At 36.0% G+C, this 25,109-nt stretch overlaps 1 protein-coding gene and 2 long non-coding RNA genes across 3 annotated transcripts in view; 1 reads left to right on the top strand and 2 right to left on the bottom strand.

Annotated features, from left to right (window-relative positions):
• LOC147076245 (RNA polymerase-associated protein CTR9 homolog) overlaps positions 1 to 25,109 on the bottom strand; it is a 578,712-nt gene that overhangs the window by 333,111 nt on the left and 220,492 nt on the right. The gene's annotated exons all lie outside the window — the stretch shown is intronic.
• Positions 10,296 to 14,464, bottom strand: LOC147076255 (uncharacterized). Its single transcript, XR_015069897.1, has 3 exons — positions 14,297 to 14,464; positions 13,688 to 13,840; positions 10,296 to 11,008 (listed from the first exon to the last, which is right to left on the bottom strand). It is a non-coding gene; the product is annotated as an uncharacterized LOC147076255 (long non-coding RNA).
• LOC147076254 (uncharacterized) lies at positions 16,298 to 23,188 on the top strand. The gene is made up of 3 exons (XR_015069593.1): positions 16,298 to 16,506; positions 18,460 to 18,615; positions 21,750 to 23,188. It is a non-coding gene; the product is annotated as an uncharacterized LOC147076254 (long non-coding RNA).

Below are 25,109 nucleotides of genomic sequence, written 5' to 3'. Positions count from 1 at the left end.
CAAGACTTGGTAGTCTTAAAATACATAAAATGATACATACTGGTGAAAAACCTTATAAATGCGATGTGTGTTCATATAGATGCTCACAATTTAGAAATCTTAAACAACATAAAATGACACATACTGGTGAAAAACCTTATGAATGCAATGTATGTTCATATAAATACACGGTACTAGGTAGTCTTAAAAGACATAAAATGAAACATACTGGTGAAAAACCTTATGAATGCAATGTATGTTCATATAGATGCTCGGTACTTAGTAGTCTTAAAAAACATAAAATGACACATACTGCTGGAAAACCTTATTAATGCAATGTATTTTCATAAAGGTGCTGAAGCACATGTCCACACATACCCACAAACATTGGTACTATACCATGTCTAATTTGAGGATTGTGGAAGGCACAAAGTAAGCTTAAAGTAATAAACTTTACTAAAACCCTTTCGAACATCTGTGGACGACGAATAATTATAAGCGCATGAAGCAACAATAAGCCTAATGCTGCCTATTCGACGCTTGCATTCTGATGGTGCTGCTTTATGGTAGCGAATCATGACACCTTACGATGGCTCAGAGAAACCGTATATTGAGCTTCGAAAACAGATGTTTGTGACGAATACTGGGTGTGCGGTGGAATGACTTTAGGAGCAACGAAGAGATAAGAGAACGCACCAAGCAGCCCCTCATCACGCTGAAAGAGAAAAGGCGACGTTCGACCTGGCTCGGCCACGTGCTGCGGATGCCAGAAGAGAACTTCAACCTGGCTTGCCTGTTCTTCAAGCCGGATTCAGGCGTCCTGGAAGGCCCCTAAATACGATCTACAGAAGTGTATACGGTGGAGCTACGGGATGCTCGTTTGCACTGGAACGAGGCATGAAAACTGGCGAGTGACATGGATTCTTGGAAGTGCTGCGTGGAGGCCATTTGATCCAGTTAAGGGGCGGATATGGCTAAAGAAGAAGAAGAAGCTATACAAATTTTCCACTCGGAAAAGTCACGATTGGAAATGGACCATGCACAAAGGACTTTATTGCCAGGGGTTGATCCTCTATAAAAGCCACAGGTGGTCAGATGGGTGGGGAATTGTCAAAAGAGAAGTTTAATCCCACCGCTGACTATGTTCGCCGGAATTAACATAAGTTTTGGTAAGAGATGTGTGAAATGAGGTTGGTTGATTCCAATGAATTGAAGGATTGTGCGCGATAAAGTAGACCCAGTTTATTTCCCTTAACCATAAATGATACAATTCTTAATACAGACACGTACTAAGATATTGAGTGACTTTTATAGTATTAATTACGGAGATGCGGCGTGAGAAAATTACTAATCGTTAGATCGTAGATGCGACTGGAAGTTAGAATGGCTTGATTACTAGTATTCTTTTTATCTCTCGCCCCCTTGGCTTTTATTATGATTTGAGACATAGGAAATGCTAGGTTCGCTTGGGGCGAACGACCCGTGGATACATGTCATTGTTTATTGCATGACCGATGGAGAGTTCATACCCTAAGCGCTTAAAATGTTGGGCTTCGTCATGCGTACTCTTACTTCTTTTCAGATGTTACGGTATTAAAACTTTTATTTAATTCTTTAGTTCGAAGCAGACTTGAGAGTGGGTCTATTGTTTGGGCACCGCATCAGTTGAAGTATGACCTTATGGTGGAGAGGGTACAGAAGAAATTCTTGAGACTCCTTTACTTGAGGTTGTATGGATACTATCCGTGGCTTTATCCAACTGACTTTCTCTTAGGCATGCTTACATACTGCAGTCTGCAATTTAGAAGAAATTTTTATTTAGCTATGTATTTTTTCGACTTATGCGAGTTATAAATGAGAACTCTGCCATTATGGGCAGTGTTGACCTGTATGTCCCTGATAACTATCTTAGAAATAGAGACCATCAGTTGTTTATTCTCCCAAGGTGCAGAACCAACCTGCCACTGGTAATGCCAATTAGGAGAGCGATAACTATGTTCAACGAAATTGCTTCGGGTGTTGATATATTCCACCTACGTGAGGATGAGTTTAGGTGGATGTTGTTTTATAAATTCTTAAAATAGGGTCTGCTTAACTCATCCGGTGTACTTCCTTGTACCTATCTTATTTATCTGCTGATATATCTCTTTTTTTATGTAATAATGTTATATTTATATATCTTTGTTTCTAAATGTCATGTTGTGAACGTCTTAAACTTATAATTTGTAATGTCCACACTATGTTAAAAAATAAATAAATTGAAATTGAAAATTGTAATTGAAATTGAAAATTCGTAGAAAAATGTCTCTGTTTGCATTACGATATCGCGTTATAAATTAATTAATAATATATTTCATGATACAATGTTGCACTATTGCATTCTTTCACGATCGGACCAGTAATTTTCTCGCAATAATAATGACTTGTTATTGATGCGTTTGCATTCCTGCCTTCTTATGAACAGTAAATTTAGCAAGAAAAAATATAATATGTTATTGTGAGGTGGTTTGCTCATCCGAGTTCACTGACCGCAGAGTGGGCCGTTGGCAAATGATTTGAAATTGATATTGAAAGACATACTTAATACTATCTTTTTACAAAGTAACATAGTTCTAAAGTGTTAAAACAAACTTAAGATGCTAACTTAAATATACACTCTGTAACGGATAGAAAAGGGAGTTGGAAGGTGGGTAGGTAGGATGAAAGAAGGATAGGATGGGAATTATGAGAGAAGGCAGGTGCGCCTGTGTATGGGGAGCGTGGATATGGGATAGAGGATGGGATGGGATTGCGGCAGAGCAATGAGACGCGGGAGAGGGTCGTGGGAGGTTGACATGCCTCCAAAGCCTCAGTTACCTGTCGGCTGCTTTACCCATTCGGTTACTACTGTAATATAAATATAGTAATTAAAATGCCATGATAATAGATCAGTTTGAGTGCCACTCTATGAATTGCATAAAGACAATGAAAAGGTAATTAAATAAAAACGCGGGTATTAAATTTTAACAAAGGTATAATTGAAGTATAAATATAACCAGCAGGCGAGAATGAAAGTATAAAAGTGTATTATTAATTAATTCTTAACGAGCGCCTGCTATGAAATAATTTAGTTAATTTATAATCACAGATAAAATGTGCTAGTTCGTTGGACCGTTACGTAATTGATTAAAATAAATACCAGGTTAAAATAACCTCAGTTCCTTCCGTCCTCGGTTCCTTCCAAAGCGGAATCGAAAAGTGATCCTCCGTCGCGTGTCGTCAAGGTTTTAGAGCCATGTTCTTCCTTCAAATTCCATAGACTGAGGGAGACGTCCTTCGGCCGGAGACCATAAAACGAGAGAGATGTTGATCGTCTGGACGCCAGAAACTGAGAGAGCGATGGTTGCTTCTGCATCAAGTTAAAAAGCGTGCCCGCTTGGCGCCGGAAATAATTGAGTACCTTGGTATCAAATTGGGACATAAGCCATTTACAAAATTTTACAGGACACTCACAAACATGTGTGAAAAGTGTCCATTTTTCATATAACATACCAACTTTAAACTCAAAAATCTCTATGAAAACTACCGTTTTTGATACTATTGGTAGATGTTTTGAAAAGAACATCACTTGCACTACCATAATCAATTAAAACATGAATTTAGTGTGAGGTGGCGTTTGTCCCACTTTGATACCAAGGTACTCAATTCAACGAACTTATTTCAAACTTTTCGACGCGCGCATGCGTCCTGAGGTAGTCTTTTGCGTCGAGTTGCTAGCATAAAAAAGTGTGGTCATGTAAATAAATGACAACTCTCGTTAAACCACCCGCAAAGTAAAGTTAAGTCTTGTCTGTAAATAATACCGTGCTTCGCTAAATAAAAACCACTGTGCAGAAAATTGAGTTTTTATTTCAGTCCAGGCTCCTTTATGTCATAAACCAAAACCAGCTTGAAATTCAAAACTAATTGTACCGGGTTCACAATACACTTGAGCAAGTCGCGAACTCCGTGTGAACATCATTACGTAACAGTTCTGTTGTCTTATTTTCTGGTGTTAAAATCTTTACACTGGTGATGTGATTAGCCGAGTGACATCAACACAAATGGGTTGATCTTTAGTTGATGTTAGTAAAAGTAGAATCGTAACGACATAACTGCATGTTTCAGCCTTGTAGTCAATCCTTTAGTAGTTTGAAATGACGTTAACTGCCCACAACAAAACCGATACTAAATCCCCAAATTAAGTCCCGCAGTTCACACTGATCAGTCTACCGACTCCTCAGAGTGAGCTGTGGATGATAGAAGTCGACCTGAAAAGGTCATGAACAAATTATAAGTGAGTATTATAAAAGGTATCACGTAAGTGTGGTTTTTGTAATTTTGTAGGTCTTGCTCGCGTACATTGCGAGTCAATATTATGTATTTGAAATATTTTATTATGTTATCGATGTAAATCGCGGATCAAATTTAAGATGCAATGTATAGAATCATGCGAAAGCCATACTTTTCATATAAATGTTATCGTCATGTGAATTCGCACGAATATTGTCGTGCGACTTCTCTCTCTAATGAATACTATTATATAACCCTTTGTGTTAGATAGAGTCAGCGCTCGGGATGATATTTTCTTCATACGTTTTGTTCAATGTATGAAGCTTAGTGAGTGAGAAAGAGAACACTCTAAGACAAATTCTCTATAGTCAAATCTCGTACGTGTGAGCGAGACAATTTCACAATCCCAAAATACGGAATTAATCAAAAGAAAAATCTTTTCAAATCAATCTTTTGTGATGCGATTATTGGTTTGTATAAACTTAGGTGTAAGATGAACAGTTTTTATGTTAGAATATAATAATTAAGTCTTCTTGTAAACTTTACTAGTTATTATAAGTTGTATGGAGAATTAAGAATGTCACAATCTACTATTTCTGATTATTCTAGCTTTCTCAAAAGTATCCAATTTACTGTCTATCAATCGATTCTACCTTATGTATATCTTTTCTGAGCGAATTATTGCGTATTTGCCGACACCCATCCAGAGCTATGCTCTTAGCTCTTCACTGTTATTCTAGTGTTTCCTGTGAGAAAGGGTGGAATTAGGCATATAGAAGTCACCCTATACCTACAGGCCCTCAGACTCCACCTAATCACTTACCCTTCGCATCGGAAAATTGTAACCGATTCGTTTAACCACCCACGTATTTTCATTCTTATAGAAAGAGACGGGAGGGTTTTCCCTCTCTGACAAAACTTCCTCCCAATGTCCCTCTGGACCTCTATAAAAAGAATATAATCTCTTCGAACAAATCATACAAACCTAAAATTCAGATAAAAATACAGATGAAGGGGATGTGGGATTAGCCCGGGTGCCCTGAAACCGAGGAATATCACAAGTCAAAGTCGAACAAATCAGTTCCGTCCGGCTCCTGCTTCACAACGTTCTCCGTAACCCGCGAAGGGTTTCGATAATCCTAGTACTACGTACTCGCGAGTTATCTTCAGCGGGATTCCCTCCGCGTTAACCTGACGTCATACATAGGTGACGTCACGCCTAAAGTATTGCGAAACCTGTACTTAATTTTACAAACGCCTGGGGCCTTATGTTAGAACTTGCGAGTCCCAGTCGCCCGGTCGACATGACGTAATTCAATACACGGTCGAGGCAAGCTGCCCAACGCACACAGCTCAAACATGCTGAAACACCTATTTGTGTATGGGAACAATGGATAACGCCAGTGTTTGAGCGGCGTTAATTTCTCGAATGCTATTATCACTCCGGTAGTACGTCACAATGATGTCATACGACGTCATGTCGACCGGGCGACTGGGACTCGCAAGTTCTAACATAAGGCCCCTGTTCTTCAGTGAACGTAAAACATATACGCGTACAACCTTCGAACTTAATCAATTAATCAAAATGTTGACATTCAAATTTATAATACTAGGTGATAATTGATTACTATGTACACTCTAGTTAGGCGCACTTGTATGGCTTGTTATTTTACTTCTTCGTGAGGTCATTTACAACCCGTCTATACTGGCAACTAATAGTTTTCAATCTACATAATTTTTGGAAGCACTTCTGAGAAAATTTAAAATCACAACTAATAGAAAACATCTTTTTGAAAAAAGTAAGACACCCCGCAGAAATTGAACCTGCATCTCTCGGGTATCCCGCCCAAGCACATTGACCACAATGCTAAAGGAGGTATACTTAATTACGACAAATTTTAACGCAAGGCTTTTAATATTATTTTTTTTTTTATTCAAGGAATAATAAGATTTTTTTTTTTGGCCCGCAAAGCAGTTGAACGTGACTTTCGTCTTTGGTACATTTATTTTCAAACCTATTTTGTTGCTTACTTCAGGGAATTCCTGCATTCTGCTTTGGAGGTCTTCTGAGTCTTGCGATAAAATTACTACCTACCTACCTATGTCATCGGCAAATCGCAGATGACTCAGGTAGGTATTCTCCATTTATGGGGATCCCTTTGTCATTCCAGTCAAGTTGCCTGAATAAGTCTTCAAGGCGAGCTGTAAATAGTTTAGGTGAAATTGTATCACCTTGTCAGAGTCCTTTGCTGATAGGAAATCTGCGCGATGTTTCTGGAGATTGACAGAGGCTGTTGCGCTACTGTATAATATATTATTGAAAATATTTATATAGCGCCCATGGATTCCTTGTTCTCTGAATGCGATGAGTATTGAACATTTCTTTATCTAATCGAACGCCTTCTCATAGTCATATAAAACCGATGCATAGTGGCAGTTTGTATTCCTGGCACCGCTCTATGATTTCTCTGACAACTTTGATATGGTCCATAGTGCTGTATCCTCCTCTAAATCAGGCTTGTTCTTTCGGTTGGATCTCGTCTAGTACATTTTGCAGACGGTTTTCGAGAATTTTTGTGAACGTTTTGTAGAGAATAGGGAGTAGACTTATTGGACGATAATTTTCTAGGTCTTCTCTGTCACCTTTTTTGTGAAGAATGACAGTGCTGGCATTTTTCCATGCCTTTGGGACATTCTCTTTGCGTATGCAGGCTGTGAACAATTGTGCAAGCACTTCATTTGCATCCTTTCCCGCTTTTTGAGGATATTTATCGTTAGACCGTCTTCCCCCGGGACTTTCCCACTTGTCATATAATTTAAAGCATGGGTTACTTCCCAGGATGAGATCCTCATCAATGGCACTCAGCTCGAACAGGTGAAAAGCTACATCTATCTGGGACAACAAGAGTGTCTATAGATGGATGTATATTTGATGAAATTGTTCGGAGAATAAAGCTAAGCTGGAGTGCTTTTGGCCGCCTGAATAATGTCTTCAAAAGTGACCTTCCACTGTGTCTAAAGCGCAAAGTGTTCAACCAGTATGTGTTTCCCATGATCACATATGCGTGTGAAAAATGGACCCTAAGTAAAAGAGAGATTCAGAAACTTAGAGTAGCACAACGTGGTATGGAGAGGTGCATGCTGGTCATAACGCGAAAGGCAAAAAGAGGAATGAGTGGATAAGGAAGCAGACAAGGGTTTGCGATGTAATAGAGTTTATTAAAAGCCTTAAATGGAGATGGGCTGGACTCGAATATCTCGAAGATGAGACAATCGTTGGACAAATCTAGTCATCCAGTGTTATCCAAGAAGTATAAAACGTCCGCAAGGTAAACCTAGAGGCCGCTGGATCGATGAAATGATAAAGTTCTGCGGAACCACATGGCAACGCAATGCACAGGACCGAGAGAAGTGCAAGCTGCTTGAAGAGGCCTTCATCCAGCAGTGGATAGATTCAGGCTGATAATGAATAAGACTTATGAATAACATACATCATTTTGAAAACACTTCTGATAAAATACATTTTTTTTCTTACGACCATGTCCGATCATAATAGGAGCATATGGGCCTCCACAGAGTGAAGGTTTGTATTGACAGATTTTTGTTTTTGGGAGAGATGGATGTCAGCCACTTGCTGAATCTAGTGGGTCTATACTATGGCTCATAGTCATTTTTTTTTATTTTTGTACTTGCCGAAATCAGGATTCGAACCTGGGACCCACGACGAAATAGGCCAACGCGTAAGCCACGCGACCATCGTGGGTGTAACCAATAAAAAAAAACCTTTTTGAAAAAAATATTTTTATATTCCCGTCAATATCACTCATAACTCTGCACTCTTTATGGAGACTCCTATGGACGGCAAATGTAATAAATCGTGATGATGTGTATCGTGCGATTAACCCATTTGATAACACCATAAATGTTGATATTATATTGTTTTGAACTACATAATAATATAAAATAAATAATATAATATATTATCATTTTAGTTATTTTACTTTAATGGAACTCGTTTTAATTTCAATTTCAGTAATAAAAACATGTTTAACCTATTGCATGCCTATTTACAATTTCACACTGTTTATATTTCAGATAATTTTTGTTTTTTTATATAATAATTGGTTGGGTTATTTATATTCCCATTCCACTCCTTATCTCCTCACCCACCTTCTAATCAGCAGTGGTATTGTTACCAGACAATCAATATGTAATGGCGCGATGGGTTAACTAGGTGTGTTGTATAAATTTGGTAGCCGTACTGAGAAGCATCATGATGGTATTACGTTTCAAAGTTAAGTTAATAGTATTAACATTGAGGTTTTACTGTGCGATATAAGCAAGTAACACGGTTTCATTTTGCCGACCAATAGCCACTCTCTCTATATTATTACTCTGAGCTTATATAAGTAATTATACAAATATGTAATCCCTTGTCGTATGTATATGGAATGATTTTAATTAATTATGTAATTATAATAAAATTACTCACTCATAACAATGTTTGGTCAAATAAACCAGATCTTTTAAAGATATATGGTAGAGCCATTTATATTTCCATTCCACTCCTTGGTTCCTCACCCACCTCCTAATCCCCAGTGTTATTGTCACCAGACAATCAGTAAGCAATAACGGATCATTCAGTTGCATCTAGATAGAGAGCGTGAGCGGGCTTCTAATAGCTTTCCGTCGCTTAAGTGATTGACTCAATAGATACAGACTCATTCAGAATCTATCATCATCATCCATACACCCTCACATATAATCCATAAAACCGTGTCACAAAGTGCGTAAGTGTACGAACAGGTTGACTCAAAACAATACTGCGCGAGCGAAAGTTGAAACCAGACCACGGAGCCATCATACATCATCACAAAGGTCAGTGACTGGCATTCTGTTCCATCACCCCCACCCCTAGATCCGAGCATCTCATCTTCCCTAAAAGAAATTACAGTCCACTTAAAAGCTCAACCAATAATATTATGGCGCATTAGTTATTAGTTAGAATTCCATTATACTATTAATAGCAAACTTGTGTACAAAAAAATGGTACAATACGCAAAATATCGAACATGCATTATAGCGCCTGTATAGTGCATGGATTTACTCGCATCAATACTGTGTATTTTTCACGTAAAATTACTGACTGTATCGCCGATATCATTTTTAAGAGTAATCGAGACGCGATGTTATCATTGTTTGGTATTTGACAGGTCGTGAAAATCAGTTAACCCCAAAATTAGACTGAGCGTTGTGGTTAGTTGTTTAACGTCAGGTTCATTAATTTCGTTCAACTGCGCAGGCGCAAATATTGCACGGTTCAATTGTCGCGTGACAATTCAGAAGCTTCTGATTTTTTTTTGATTAATGCATGCATTCTTGTAATTTGTACATTTTTTTTGTTATGGCCGAGACAATACGTACTATCAGCAGTATATCCATTCACGTTTATACAATGTATTATGTTAAAAACTATATTGTTATCAAAATTATATTTTAATAATAAACTTAACTACAAGTACATTTAAATGATATTATAATAAATTTCATTATAATGGCTATTGTTTATGGCTTATTTTACGTGATCTGACATTAGCATATATTACAGCTTTTCCCCGGAATGAGTTAACTTGTGTCTTTTCATGGTATTAGAATTTATGCATGAATATTCGCATTTTTCACATTTAAATGGCTTTTCTCCAGAATGAATCATTTTGTGCGATTTCATTGCACTCGATTGAATACACGAGTAATCACACAGGGCACATTTAAACGGCTTTTCACCGGAATGGGTCATTTTGTGTACTCTCATATTACTAGAATGTCTACACGAGTAATTACATTGATCGCATTTAAAAGGTTTGTCATTAGAATGAATCATTTTGTGTGATTTCATCTTACTAAACTCTACACATGAGTAACTACACGTGTCACATTTAAATGGTTTTTCACTCGAATGTGTCATTTTGTGCAATTTCATCGCACTAGATGTTCTAGACAAGTGATCACACTGATCACATATATATGGCTTCTCTCCAGAATGAGTCATTTTATGCACTTTTACCTTGCTGGCTTCGACAGATGAATAATTACATTTATCACATTTAAATGGCTTCTCCCCGGAATGAGTAAACTTGTGTCTTTTCATGGTATTAGAACTTATGCATGAATAGTCACAACTTTCACATTTAAATGGCTTTTCACCAGAATGAGTCATTTCATGCAATTTCATGGCACTAGGTTGAATACATGAATAATCACAAAGGACACATTTAAAAGGCTTTTCACCAGTATGAGTAATTTTGTGTTCTTTCATGTAACTAGAATATTTACACGAGAAATTACACTTATTACATTTAAATAATCTTGCCCCCGAAGTAATATTTTTCGCCCTTTCTTTTTTATGAAGCACTTTGTGTAGTTTGAGCAATGTTAGAGATGCAAAAAATTCAAAACAAATAGAGCACACAAAATTTTGTTTGTGGAATATTTTTTTTTCTAACTTTATATCAACTACTATTAATTCAGCATTTGTCACATTAGATCCAAAACCATTACGTTTACGAGTGCTATATATGCCGTGCATTTTTGTGAATCGTCCATTATCTTTGTCGACTTCCTTCTTTATGTCACATTCATCAATCAGTATGTCAGGATAAGTTTCTTGTACACTTTCCAATCTCCGCGATAAACTGAAGCTCACATTTTTCGCCAAAATCTAAACAAAACAATCCATGATTAAGTATATGATACAATATTATATGACAGAATAATAAAGACCAAAGGCGAACTTTCTATTAAGACGATTGTATAGGTGAATACCATTATATGGACGCCTTACCACTATATGGAAGGATCGGGGAATTTCGATTGCCACAAAAATGATGCTTGTGCAAACATTAGTGTTCTCGATATTTCTATACGGAGTCGAGTCGTGGACCCTGAAGGCAAGACAACGGAAGGCAATTGATGCCTTTGAGATGTGGTGTTGGCGCCGAATGCTTTGCATTTCTTGGACGGAGCACAGGACGAACACGTCAATCATCCAGAGACTGAAGAAAAAGGAACGGCTCTCGACGATATGTCTGAGAAGAGAAAGAGCTGACTGGGGGCACCATCCATTCTGCCCTCAGAGAAGCGGAAGATCGAGAAGGATGGAAAGTCTTGTTCGCTCAAAGGAAGGCGAAATTTAAATGTGGTCACGATCCTCAGCCATGAGTGCACGACCAAGAAGAAGATAGGTGAATATATTTTTTTTTATAATTGTCATACAAATAATTCGACTGAGCCCATCGGAACATAAACTTTGTCTTGTGAACCATGTGGTCGAAGGAGTAGTCGGAGTAACAAGACGCATTGACTCCTGGGACTTCCATCCTGATAGTCTTTTTCAGTTTGTAGTAAGTATACTACCCACCAGCACTCTCACCTATTGGGATTTACAACGGCGCACTATGTTTTTCTACGGACGTAACAGAGTTATCAACTTGTAATCCATTTGAAAGTTTTATAGTACTTATATTGCATTATTTTATAAACACTATTTTAAAGTAATTTCTTCTATAGGAATTCGATATACAGCATGGGTGGCCAACCCAAGGCCCGCGGGCCGCATGCTGCCCGCTGGGTGTAAACTTGTGGTCCGTGGAGCAGTGAGAGTAAAAATGATATTAAATGCTGCCGCTAGATGTGCTAATTTCGCAAATCGAGATACGTTATTGGCTCAAGATTTTAAAAAGCACCGTGTACTTTTTGCTGCATTTGCAACGCCATTCTCCGTAGACGTGAATTTATTACCGGGAAATTTACAAATGGAACATTTTCAAATTTGTTGCGATGAACACTTAAAAGAGAAATTCCATCAGGTTGGTTTGGAAGAGTTTTACAAAACATATTTGGACAAGGAGAAATATCCTGCATTTTACAAACATGCTCTAATTCGCTATTTGGAAACACTTGTGTGAACAGCTTTTTAGTCGGATGAAGCATATATCAAATTCCGAGTGTGAACACGATTCACTGATGTGCATTTGGAAAACTTTTTGCATGTAGCAACAACCTCACTCGATATCGATATTGATGCACTTAGTTCTGCCACACAAAATGAAACTTCTCACTAAAATTTATTATGTATATAATTTTATTTTGTTTATTTTTTATTATTGAAAAAAAGTCTAATCTAATAAATATGTTTGATTCCCATTTCTGTTTTATTTTATTAATATATAATATATATTTCTTTTTTTGTTTTGTATAAAAAAAATCGACTGTGCGGCCCGGTAGGAAATCTCATTTTTAGAATCTGGCCTGGCTGCTGAAAAGGTTGGCCACCCATGATATACAGCTATCGTTCTAGTCAAATTAAATCAGATTCAACCATGTCCGATCCCAATAAGATCACATGGGCTTCTACAGTGTAAAGGTTTGTTTTTACGAGAAATGCTATTGATACAAAATATTGAAAAACAATATGTGTATAGGTATGCCAGAAATTCGAACATGGAAGTTATAGTTACATTTAAAAATCATGTTAATTATATTAATTATATTATTATTAATTATATTATATTAATTATATCTAATGGCCAACTACTGCAAACGCGCTAGTCGCGTTGTTGGCACTAAATGAGTTAATGAACAACATTTTATAAGGCTTGTAAAAAAAATGTCAATTCTTGACTGGACATGGTGGCTTCGCTGGCAGGCAGGATGGAGTGAGTGCGATGTTATTACATGTGACGCATAAATCCTAAGGACTGACCTATGCAATTATATATTTATATAAAACGAACTGCTTATTCTTGAAGGGTATTTGCCTGTTTTTTATGCAGTGTGATTTGTCATTTCGTATTATGATAGGTATTATTTTTTCTCTACAAACGCGTACCAAAGGTTCGAGACTTCTGGTATATGGCCATATCTTTCCGATAAGAAACCTCACGGCGAACTGTGCTACGGTGAAATGTAATACGTACAATTCACATGTAACCATTAGATACAGATACGTCTTAAACAGACGAATGCATAAGAAATCTTGTAAGATAATACATATGTAGGTACAGAAATATTATCATCTACTGAGGATTGGGGCATTTACAAAAAAAAATACTCTTAGTTTTGTTAAAGGTAAGCAAATGTCTGAGGCCACATGCGAATATGCAATAAACCGTTATTAACTATTATTACAACACAAAATAAAATAAACGGCCGGAATTTTGTATGCTTCCATTTTTGTTTTAACTAACATGTTAACACTTCCTAACGAACTAACCGCATCGCCTGCTTCGTAGGAAATCACTACCACTGTCTAAAACACTCATATGCGTTATTTTATTTGCCAACCTTAGGCAACGCACGACCTGCCTACCCCACGTAACATCACGGGTAAGATACCTACCTTATTTACTGGCCTGCTTTCCAAATATGTGCAACCAGGCTGTACATCTTCATAATTTACATGCTGTATTGTATCTTCAACGAATTCTTCCTTGACATCAACTAGCTTATGTTCAACCTCAGTTTTTATATTAGCAAGACTTCTTTCAGGGCTCTGAAAAACAAAACATTGTTTTATTATGTTAAATCAGACGTATAATTTGTGATCAAATTGAGACGCATGTCACGTCACTATCACGCCGTTACGGCAACAAATTTAGTCTATGATTTAGTCATTTTGCAACATATTATGAACGAACACCATCTTTTCGATCATCATCATTTACCATAACTCACCTTGTCCATAAAAACATTGCAAAAATACATCAAGTCCATAAAACTTGTTTTAAAAGTCGTCTTGTCCATGACAAATCTTCAAGTATCTCAAAAACTGTGTATGATATTTTAGAAAACGATGTGTTTTTCGCAAGCATAATATATTTATATCAATTTAATTAAAAAAAGAGAAATTAATTTTTTTCATGTTGAGGTTCCACACACGTTTTTAACACGGTGAACTTTGGAAATAGGCAACTCAAGTCTTTAATAACTGTAAAGAAAAAAAACTAACCTCAAAACTGTTATTGGCATCGTCTGTATGCTCTTGCTTTATATCCAAGTCGGTATCCGTGCTGTTTGGATACAATATTGGCACATCAAACCAATGATGCTTTTCCTCATCAACTTTCAAGTCATCTGGTTCACGTTTTACATCCATTTTATGTGCCCGGTTGAAGCCAAAATTGTCACTTAACAAAAGACCATAGATTTTTGGCAACAGATAAAAATATATCTTATACAGAATTATTGCCAGTATTACAAAGTCTGAGTTCGACAATATTAGCATAATAGCGCCTGTACGCATGCATGGAATTACTGTCGGCAATTGTGCTTATTTTAAACTGTCATAACAATAAATGTTTACACGTAATAGTGCTAATTGTCTCTCCAATCTCATTCTTCAAGAGTAAGCGAGACGTGAGGTTGTTATTTTATACTACTATCTGACAGGTCGTTTGAAAATCGGAGCTCAAAATGAGTAGTTCGTCTTTTTACTGGCATGTTCTCTATCGCTATCTAGCTCTCTATCGCTCTACTGCGTAGGCGCAGATCGAAAATAATTTAACTGTCGCGTTGAATTTGGAAGGTCCTAAACGTATTTTATTTATGCACGCAATCTTGCCAACTGCAGGATAATACATGTTTCCCCATATATTTTATTACTGTGCACAGTAAGTCTATGCACGTGTAAACCGGGTATTATACTATAATGTCCGTTGAGATTGCCATGAAATATTATAAAATAATAATATTATATTATGCAAAAATAAATGTGTACCTATTAGCAGAATACTACTACCTCCTTGTGCCTACCAAACTTTTTCGACCACGATGCATATTTTTCTCGGGCATAAGTAGTTAGGTACTTATTTTTGAACAATTCGAACTATTCCGAACCGAAACCGGATAAAACGATTTTTTTTCGGTTAGGTACATGTTCAAACACCGCGTTAACAATACGATCACTCCCTACTTCGGTTATCGTTTGTCAATTTATGGCTACGGCCGTATGTTTTAGCTTAACTACTGGAAAATGCCAATAAAAATGGCGTAATTCAAAAAAAATACTACCGTATCCTTAGGTCAGTAATTACATATTATTATAGAACAATCATTACATTCTTAGAATGTTTTATCACATTTGAATGGTCAAAGACATAGATTATTATCAGTATCTTTAGAATTATCTTCAAATGTGGTACGTAATCGTGCCCATTTTTGAATAATAAATTAATGTCTTGTCAAATTTGGGATCACAGATATTATAAAACTTATATTTTATATATTTTCCATGTCCGATCGTAATAGGATCATAATATGAGCCTCCACAGAGTAGAGGTTTGTATTAATAGATTTTGTTTTTTACGAGAAATGGATGTCAGCCACTTGCTCAACCTATTAGGTCCATACCCTGACTCTCACACAAATTAAAAAACAATAATATATTGTGTACTTACTTGCCAGACCCAGGATTCGAACCTGAGACCCAAGGCGTGATAGTCCAACGCTTAAGCCGCGCGGCCACCGTGGTTGTAGTGGTTTTTATCGTATGTAAATATTTCATTATATTATGTTAACATCAATTATTTTACTATTGGTTTTATAAATGCGTTTAAAAATTAATAAACCTAAAAAATCTTAACACCACTGCACATGGATGTATTGAAATATGACTAGGTATATTCTAAAACATTTGATCGAGAGGTTTAAAAGAATACTATTGTACTTATCTAAAAAAAAATGATTTATGCAGTCATCAAAAAAAAAATAATGTTTAAAATAAATATGAAGGATACCTAATAAGGCTTCAAAATTACCTATATAAATAGATTATCTACAACGTAAGGAATGTCCAGGATTATGCTCTGAAAATACCATAATCTCCATTTTGACGAACGTGGCGCATTTGGGCAAGAAACACTAAAATAAATATTTATTTGCATACTATTAATTCGGTGACAAAAGGATGGCAACCCTGCTGGTAATTCAAAGATTGTCTATTGCCACGGCTGCCATTCTACTTATTTTGACAGAAGACTGCGTGAAATTATTTTGCTTTTAATTCGTAAAATGGATATAAAGCGCGAACCAGATGAATTAGATGTTGATGTAGAAGATAGACACTGGTTTACTGTGCCCATATTGCATTCAGATAGCGCGGACGCCAACGTGTATAATATTAAACAAGAGAAAGCCGATGATGTCAGCTCCGTTTTTGAGGTTAGATTTGCAAAACTAAACTTATTTTTAAAATATGTTTGTTTTGTTTGTAAACTTTTTTGGGGACAAGTCGGTTATGGGTAAGCCGGGCGACCTAACCTAACCTAAACTAACCCAACCTAACAAATAATTAGGCATATCGGCTATTTTCAAAATGTGTTTGCTGCAGGGTTCCCCATAATCGACTTGTGCCCTTATTTGTTGTGGGTATAATTTTGTTTTGATAATTCAAAAGCGTAAGTAAAATCCGCTTGGTCAGTGAAAATCCAATGGATATATTGACATTGTGCTAAGTCATTGCCGACTGAAGAGAAAGCCGATACATTCACGACTGGTCCTACCTTTCCGCCCTTCCTGTTGTCTATGAAGTGCTCATACTGACGCGTCTCTCGTGTTCACTTATAGATGAGTTAAATGATTAATAATACACCTTCTACGAATGTAATGCATAGATCAATGCTACATATTTTTTCGAAATCGATATTGCCACCGGTTTTTGTGTGAAGGACTAGTCTGACTTTGACAACTGATGAATAACAGGAATATATATTATTTATAAATAACACTGATAGTCAATATATTATTTGATTTGAAATTTTTTTATAATACAATTTGAAACGAGAAAGGGCGAATAAATATGTCAAGAAATCTGGGATCTGATTTTGACAGCCGAAAATTGGACCACTTGTTGCTTGCGCAAAAAGTTACGCTCAGGCTTTATTAATCTAAAGATGGCGGTGGCTAAGTACATCTTATTAACTTGACAACAATTTTTTGACGTTTCGGTGTTGGCTATATTCGGATTCATGTCAATGTAGTGATTCCCATATTTATTTTCACGATGATAATAAGAAGACATATTTCATAATCAGCAACCGCCTCATAGTCCAATGCCTTACCGGGTCTCCGGGTTCGATAACCGGTAGATATATGCGTTTTTCTGTGATGTGTTTTGACACTGTAAGTGAACACGTGTTACGTCAATGATTGCTAGATATCGATAATTTACCCCGGAATGTAATGTGTATATACATAAACATATTTATAAACAAACAATAAATAGTATCGACTGAATGTTAAGAAATGATTAAGAATTAATATTGTAATGTTGTGATTATATTGAGATGCACGTCGCGTACTGTCACGTTGTCACGGCGACATATTTAGTCTGTGGTTTCTTTATTTTGCAGAAAAATTTAAACGATCACCACCTCTGTAAATTCAATGATGGAGTGGGCCAACTCTAATGTATTAGTATTTTGAATTATTATTCATGCTACTTAATTGCAATTAATTTTAACAGTTTCTACGTGTGCGTACGTCAAAATTATTTGCGATATTATATCCATATTATAATATGTTGAACATAACCCAACCAGCAGACCATAGATAATAAACATTCTTATATAAAATACATAGTGCCAACCGCTAAAAACAAAAAACACGCGTTTTTGACATGACGTCACTGTAGGATTGGTTTGTCGAATAGACCAACTGTCAAATGTTCAGGAGACAAAAACAAATTTCATTATCATATATTTAAATACATGGAGGTATTTAAATTGTTGTTTTAACAGCATATGAATGCTGCATTCATTACAAAGTAATTTAAAGAAAAGGATGGTTCTGGTCCATTTAGATACAAAAAATCATTTTGCATTCAAAAGTCGATTTCAAAAATAACGGATATTCGACAAACCAATCATATAGCGACGATGGGTCGAAAATGTGTAGGCGTGTAGAAAATAATAATAAAACGTTAATTGAGTCATGCAGGTGTCGATGCAGTGCGGTACAACGTGAGGTAACCTTATTGTTGCTACGGTGATTTCGGCAGATTCTGAGAACTGAAATGCGACTAGCTGCACTGGAGAGATTGTTAGTTTACAGTTTTAACACGTGGACAAGAAGGTCTTGTTCGTTAATACAATGCATATTATATTATTTTTTCAGAACCCTGATATGAATCTTGCCCATATAAAATCTGAGACCAATTCTCAGCTACATGGCTTCATCAAGCAGGAATATATTGAAGACACGACGCGCCAAGTAAAATGTGAAGATCCACAACCTTCTTGCTCACATTCTGAATGTTATTCTGTAGAGCAGGTCAGTTCTAATATATTTCATTTTGTTCTCTCAGTAATTATTGTGACCATCTTATATCTATTTTACCACGTTTTTCTTAGCTCCTATTCTTGTTTGTGCGGTGGTTGTTTATCCAGTACAAATCTTGCAATCGATTTTTAACTAACTTCCCGACTAGTTAGACATTTGAAACTTTTAGAATATATCAAACCACGATGCCAATGGATTCATTTAATACTTTTAGCCATCTTTAAGTAGAATTGAATTCATTTTCAGTTAATTTTGTTTTGTATAAAAAGTTATTTCGGAAGAAATCCGTAATCCAATCCACTATTATTGGTTGCTAGGGGGGTGGTCCTAGCAACTAAACTATTAATATATACGTGCGTTACTATGGAAATCAAAATGACATTTCAGTATTCTATATTTGTTTGTTGCAAAATAGCAAAAAAATAATTTATTGACAATTGCCTTATATGTCCAAAATAATTAATACATAGAATTGTCAAGTTTATATGATTCAACAGAAAACTTAAAAACGTGGTATATAAAAAGTTCTTTTTATCTTGTAATTATTTGTATTTTATTTTCTTTTCACATAATATTATCGCGAGTTGACAAATGTCGTGTAGGTATATTTTAAAGTGATCAGCGGCGCTTTTTAGTGTACTGTAAACAGAGGTGATTGTCGATCTGGATGTTGGGGGAGGGCAGTTTAAACGGGAGTTAATCCAGACACTAACCTTGGTGTTGTTCGGGTTTATGGCTTAAAGTCTTGGGTCATGCACTCGCGCACTAGTATGAAAATGCTTATTTTTAACACTCGCACGGTACACTGGGGTTTTGAGGTTAATTAATGACACTTGAAAAGATACTTTTTTGATGAGTCACCCTGTATGGGCTTTACGGCTTGTCACGTGTACAGTGTTCTTAATAAGACGCTAATAGAAGTATTTCTTGAACAACGGTCACACCGTAGCAAGTTTACACGATCGTAGTCTTTGTATTAATCACGGGCGACTGATTACTCATTAATAACTAGTTAAGCGCCGGGATGACAACTTTAAATAAGGATAGTAGCCATGAGATATTTTTGCAGGCTTAAGGATTCGATTGGGATCATAATAGGCCCAACCATTGATTTATACATCAATTTGGCCTATCGAATAAGAGAAGCGAAAGAATGCAAATCTTCCCCTCCATTGTAGCCATATTTTCGTATACTCTATTTTTATATAATACAGGTTGACAATACCGATTCATTCGATACTTTTCCCTTAGTAGAAATATTTAAATATTGATTAGAGAATATTTTCAATATTTCGTCCATCCTAAGATTAGTGTTTTGTTTTAATTGTAAGAATTTATCAAACGATGATGGAAATAATATTAATACTATCGACTGAAGGTACTTGATGGAATTTGAATTTAAATTCTAATGGATTTAAGCTCTATGGATGATGATGGATATGTTGAAAAAGAAATAGTTTTATAAAATTCCACGGGCACCCAAGTTATTGTGTCCGTCCGAGCACCGCAATGTTTTCGCGTACGCTGCTGTAATACATTTGAACATACGTAATTTTGAAAAACACTTTCTTAGGAAATATCTTATAACCAATAGAAAAAATCTTTTTGAAAAAACTAAGCCACCCTGGCAGGGAGTCGAACCCTGCATCTCCTGGGTTTACGCCCCGTCTGTGCATTACCTCTATGCTACAAGGTGACGTACTAATTGCGACAAACTTTAACTATTGGCCTTTTCAATACCCACTCCAGAATTCCACGACGTCGGTTAGTAATTTAAGTAATAGGTATCTACTTTGATTTAATAAAACAAAAACCGATTGCCAAAGTAGCTTGATTTAGAAAAACGCTGATGAGTGGGTATTAAACAGGCCAAAGTTTAAAGTTTGTCGCAATTAGTACGTCACCTTGTAGCATAGAAGTAATGCACGGACGGAGCGTAAACCCAGGAGATGCAGGGTTCGATTCCCTGCCGGGGTGGCTGACTTTTTTCAAAAAGATTTTTTCTATTGATTATAATATATTTTCTAAGAAAGTGTTTTTCACAATTATGTACGAGTATGTTCAATAATTAGAATGGTACATTCTTAAATCTTGTGAATTATTCGTTGAATAAAAGAAATAGTTAATTGTAATGCATTTATTTAAAGTAGTTCTCGATTCTCCTGACTATGTTGCTGCTGTTGGCTAATCGAGATCTGATTTAACCGTATAGCTCGTTCTAATGTCTCCACCTATAATCTATGTTATTTTACAGCGGTTATCGAAGCGTAGAGTCGAAATACAGGCCCCTAATGCAGCTTTGTACCGCTAAAATAACTTCATATTTTTTTATTGTTCTTCGGCCATATCCGCCCCTTAGTTGGAGCATATGGACACCACGAGGCACCTTCAAGAATCTCTGTCGTTCGCCAGTCTTCTTGCATCGTTCCATGTCAAACCAGCATCCCGTAACTCTGCAATATACACTCTATAGGTAGTATTTAGCGGCCTTCTAGGGCGCCGGAATCCGGTTGTATATTAATATAAACAATTTATTTTATTCAATAAGACACAGAATAAGACACAAGATTTGAGAATGTAACATTCTTTATACTGAATATACCTACATAATTTGAAAATATCTCATGCAAACAAAATCATTATAACGCAATTCGATAAGCATTTCACTACTAGTTAAAATCGTCGGAGTTCATTAAAATGCCTGTAGCTTAATTGGAAAAGTATACTGACGCGAATCTAGCAGATACAGGTTCAAGTCCCGTCGGGTGTCTATTTTTTCTAGTGTGTATATGCATGAGATGTTTTCAAAATATTTACACCACATTTACATGTACACCTAAGATGGCTGCGTGGCTTAAGCGTTGGCCTATGGCGTCGTGGGTCCCAGGTTCGAATTCTTGGTCTGGCAAGTACACATATTATTTTTAAATTTGATAACGATTCAGAGTATAGAGGTAATAGTTTAAGCAAGTGGCTAACATCCATTTCTCGTAAAAACAAAACCTCTGTGGGGCCCATATGATTTTTTAAGGATAGGACATGGTCATGGCAAGGCATAATTGTCTTTGATCCCTTATTATCAGATAAAATTTCATCATATCTTTATCTTATATTGTTTTTTTTAGATTGAAACTGGAAGTAATCTCCATACGAACGTTGGAAGTCGCAGATCATCTTGGAGAGTGAAAAATGTTCAAGAAACTCAGGGTGACATTAAAAATGAAGTCAACCCAAATAATGAAGTTTTCAAACAAATACAAGACACGTCTCGCATTTATAATCGTAATGACATTAAATCAAATATGATAAATCCTGAACTACCAGTTGCTATTATACAGTTAGAAAAAACCTTATTTTACAAAGAAAATTTTGTGTGTTCCGCTTGTTTCGGTTTTTATGCATCATTAGACTTACTTAAACTACACAAAGCGTTGCATGAAAAAGGATTGACGAAAAGTAGTCATTCAGTTGCACGACAATTTGTATGTGACCAATGCAATTACTCGTGCAATAATTATGGTAATATGAATAGTCACAAAATGAGACATTCTGGCGAGAAACCATTTAAATGTGACGAATGCGATCACTCGTGCACACAAGCTGGTCATTTAAAATCACACAAAATGACTCATTCTGGTGTAAAGCCATTTCTATGTAACGAATGTGATTATTCATGCATAGGATCTAGTGGTATGAAGTCACACAAAATGATTCATTCTGGAGAAAAACCATTTAAATGTGCAGTTTGTAATTACTCATGCATACAATCCAGTAGTTTGAAGTCACACATGATGACACATTCTGGTGAAAAACCATTCAAATGCGATAAATGTAATTATTCATGCATACAATCAAATAACATGAAAAAGCACAAGATAACTCATACTGGCGAAAAGCCCTTTAAGTGCGACCTCTGTAATTATTCATGTACAGAATCTAGGAGCTTGAAGAAACATAAAATGACTCATTCATGAAAAAACAATTATAAATAATTATTTATTATTCCTGGTTAAAACCGATTTAATGTTGTGAACGTATTTTACTGCTATTCTAGTAGCTGTAAAATTACTTATACACAAAGCCTGAACACAAACGAACCATAAGTGTGAGTGAGTAAGCATTCAGCACACTTATGTCTCCGCAATATGCGTTAGAGTAAGTTAGAATTTCTACGGCTGAATTAAAATTTTTGTAAACGTCGCCGGTAAATATTGATTTAAATGACTAAGTTCATTTAAAAACTGCGACCATTTTTTGCTAATATTTATTGTTTTTGTGTTAAATATAAAGTCAGTGGTAATTATTTTTAGTGAATTTAGTATTACGTTTCATAGTTAAGATAATAATATTAAAATTGTGGTTGTACTGTACGACATAAGCAAGAAACACGGTTTCATTTTGCCGAACAATAGCCACTCTCTCTATATTATTACTCTGAGCTTAAATAAGTAATTATACAAGTATGTAATCACTTGTCGTATGTATATGGAATTAATTATGTGAATATTATAAAATTACTCACTCATAACAATTTTTGGTCAAATAAACCAGATCTTTTAAATATATATGGTAGAGCCATTTATTTTCCCATTTCACTCCTTATCTCCTCACCCACCTCCTAATCCCCAGTGTTATTGTCACCAGACAATCAATAAGCAATTACGGATCATGAGAGACGGTGTTACAAAGAACATTTAGTTGCATCTCGATAACGGGCGTGAGCGGGCTTCTAATAGCTTTCCGTCGCTTGAGTGATCGACTCAATAAAAACAGATTCATTCAGAATCTATCATCATCATTCATACACCCTCACATATAATCCATAAAACTGTGACACAAAGTGCGTGAGTGTACGAACCGGGTGACCCAAAACAACAACAATACCGCGCGAGCGAAAGTTGAAACCAGACCACGGAGCCATCATACATCACCACGAAGGTCAGTGTCTGGCATTCTGTTCCATCGCCCCCACCCCTAGATACGACTTCCTCATCTTCCCTAAAAATAATTACAGTCCACTTAAAAAGCTCAACCAATATATTAAATAAATTACAGATTACTGTATTCTGTATTGTGCAAGAATTTTTTTTAACAAAGAGTATCTTTTTATCAAAACACGTGGTTATTTAGTAATGCTTCTTTTAAACTTAATGAATTTAAAGTAGCAGATACATCAGTGTTGCCAACCGTACTATAATTACAGTATTTGTATTATAATTTTGGTCCGCGTACTATGTACGACATAAAAAGGGTATAGTACGACCAAAATACTATAATATATTGGAAAAAAATATGTAAAAAGTACTAAAATGTCGATATTTTCGAAATTAGTGCTAAGTAGGTAAGTACTATAATTTCGCAATATAAGAAAATTTGGAAAACTTGGAAAAAAATGCTCGAAAAACGTAAAAAAATCCCTTGACTTTGGCTTTAAATGATATTTCATGAATTCATCTGGTAAGCATTTTTGGTCGAATGAGGTACCTAAATAATAAGGGGTCTTGGAGTTTCTCAAATTCTCGGTTATTTTTTTCTGAGAAACAAACCCATACATTTTCAACAGATGACAATGCGTACCATATTTTTCCGCCAAATACTATAATTTTGGAGGCTCTGTACTATAATTCCACTTTGAAAAGATGGCAACACTGATATACACTCATTTATTTTCTTAAAATATGATTGATTTTCCAGAATTATTGTAAACACAATAATTAAGGTTTTTTACTAAATTGTGTAATTTTATACACATGCTTTTATGTAAATGTATTGAATAAAATTTAATCTGAATAATACAATGACATTATTAATGGACAACGCACTCAATACAGTAGCTAATAAGTAAATTCGCACATAGCGACATTTGCACATGTATGGGTAGACGTCACGCAATTTCCATTATGCGATATCACGCATCGGGAATTTATAGCAATATCACCTTTATTGTAATGGCGTTACAATAGTGTTTCTAGTGTCAATGTTCATTTGAGCGAACCCGTTCGAACCGAATCATTCGGCAGACCCGACAATAAGCATCAGGAATTTATAGCAATATCACCTTTATTGTAATGGCGTTAGAACAGATTATGCCATTCGGTAGACCCGACAAAAAAGTGAGTGTCAATATGATGTTACTGTTTGTTATTGAGGATTATCAAGATGTTAAAGTATTGTGATATTAATAAACGCCGCGTATTTCTTCCGACTTATACGCGGTGCAAATTAGAACTCTGCCATTCTTGATAGTATTGTCCTGCGTGTGCATGATTATTATATTATAAATCGGGACCATCAGTCAGTGACGTCTGTAGACAAAATGCTGCCCCTGGGCAGCGCCATATGCCGCCACCTTTTTTATACATTTTTTTATCATCCGTGCTCGTGTCGTTTCTAGTCACCAATGACGTCGAAGAAGAACGGAAGTAAACTAGACATCGCAAACCCGACAAAAAAGTCATTTAAACCTTTTATGCTAATTACCTAAC

Source organism: Rhyacophila brunnea, unplaced genomic scaffold (genome assembly GCF_057557595.1).
Source record: "Rhyacophila brunnea isolate RB1 unplaced genomic scaffold, BYU_Rbru_1.0 scaffold_13, whole genome shotgun sequence".
Lineage (NCBI taxonomy): Eukaryota > Metazoa > Arthropoda > Insecta > Trichoptera > Rhyacophilidae > Rhyacophila > Rhyacophila brunnea.
This window is presented reverse-complemented; position numbering and strand designations above follow the sequence as displayed.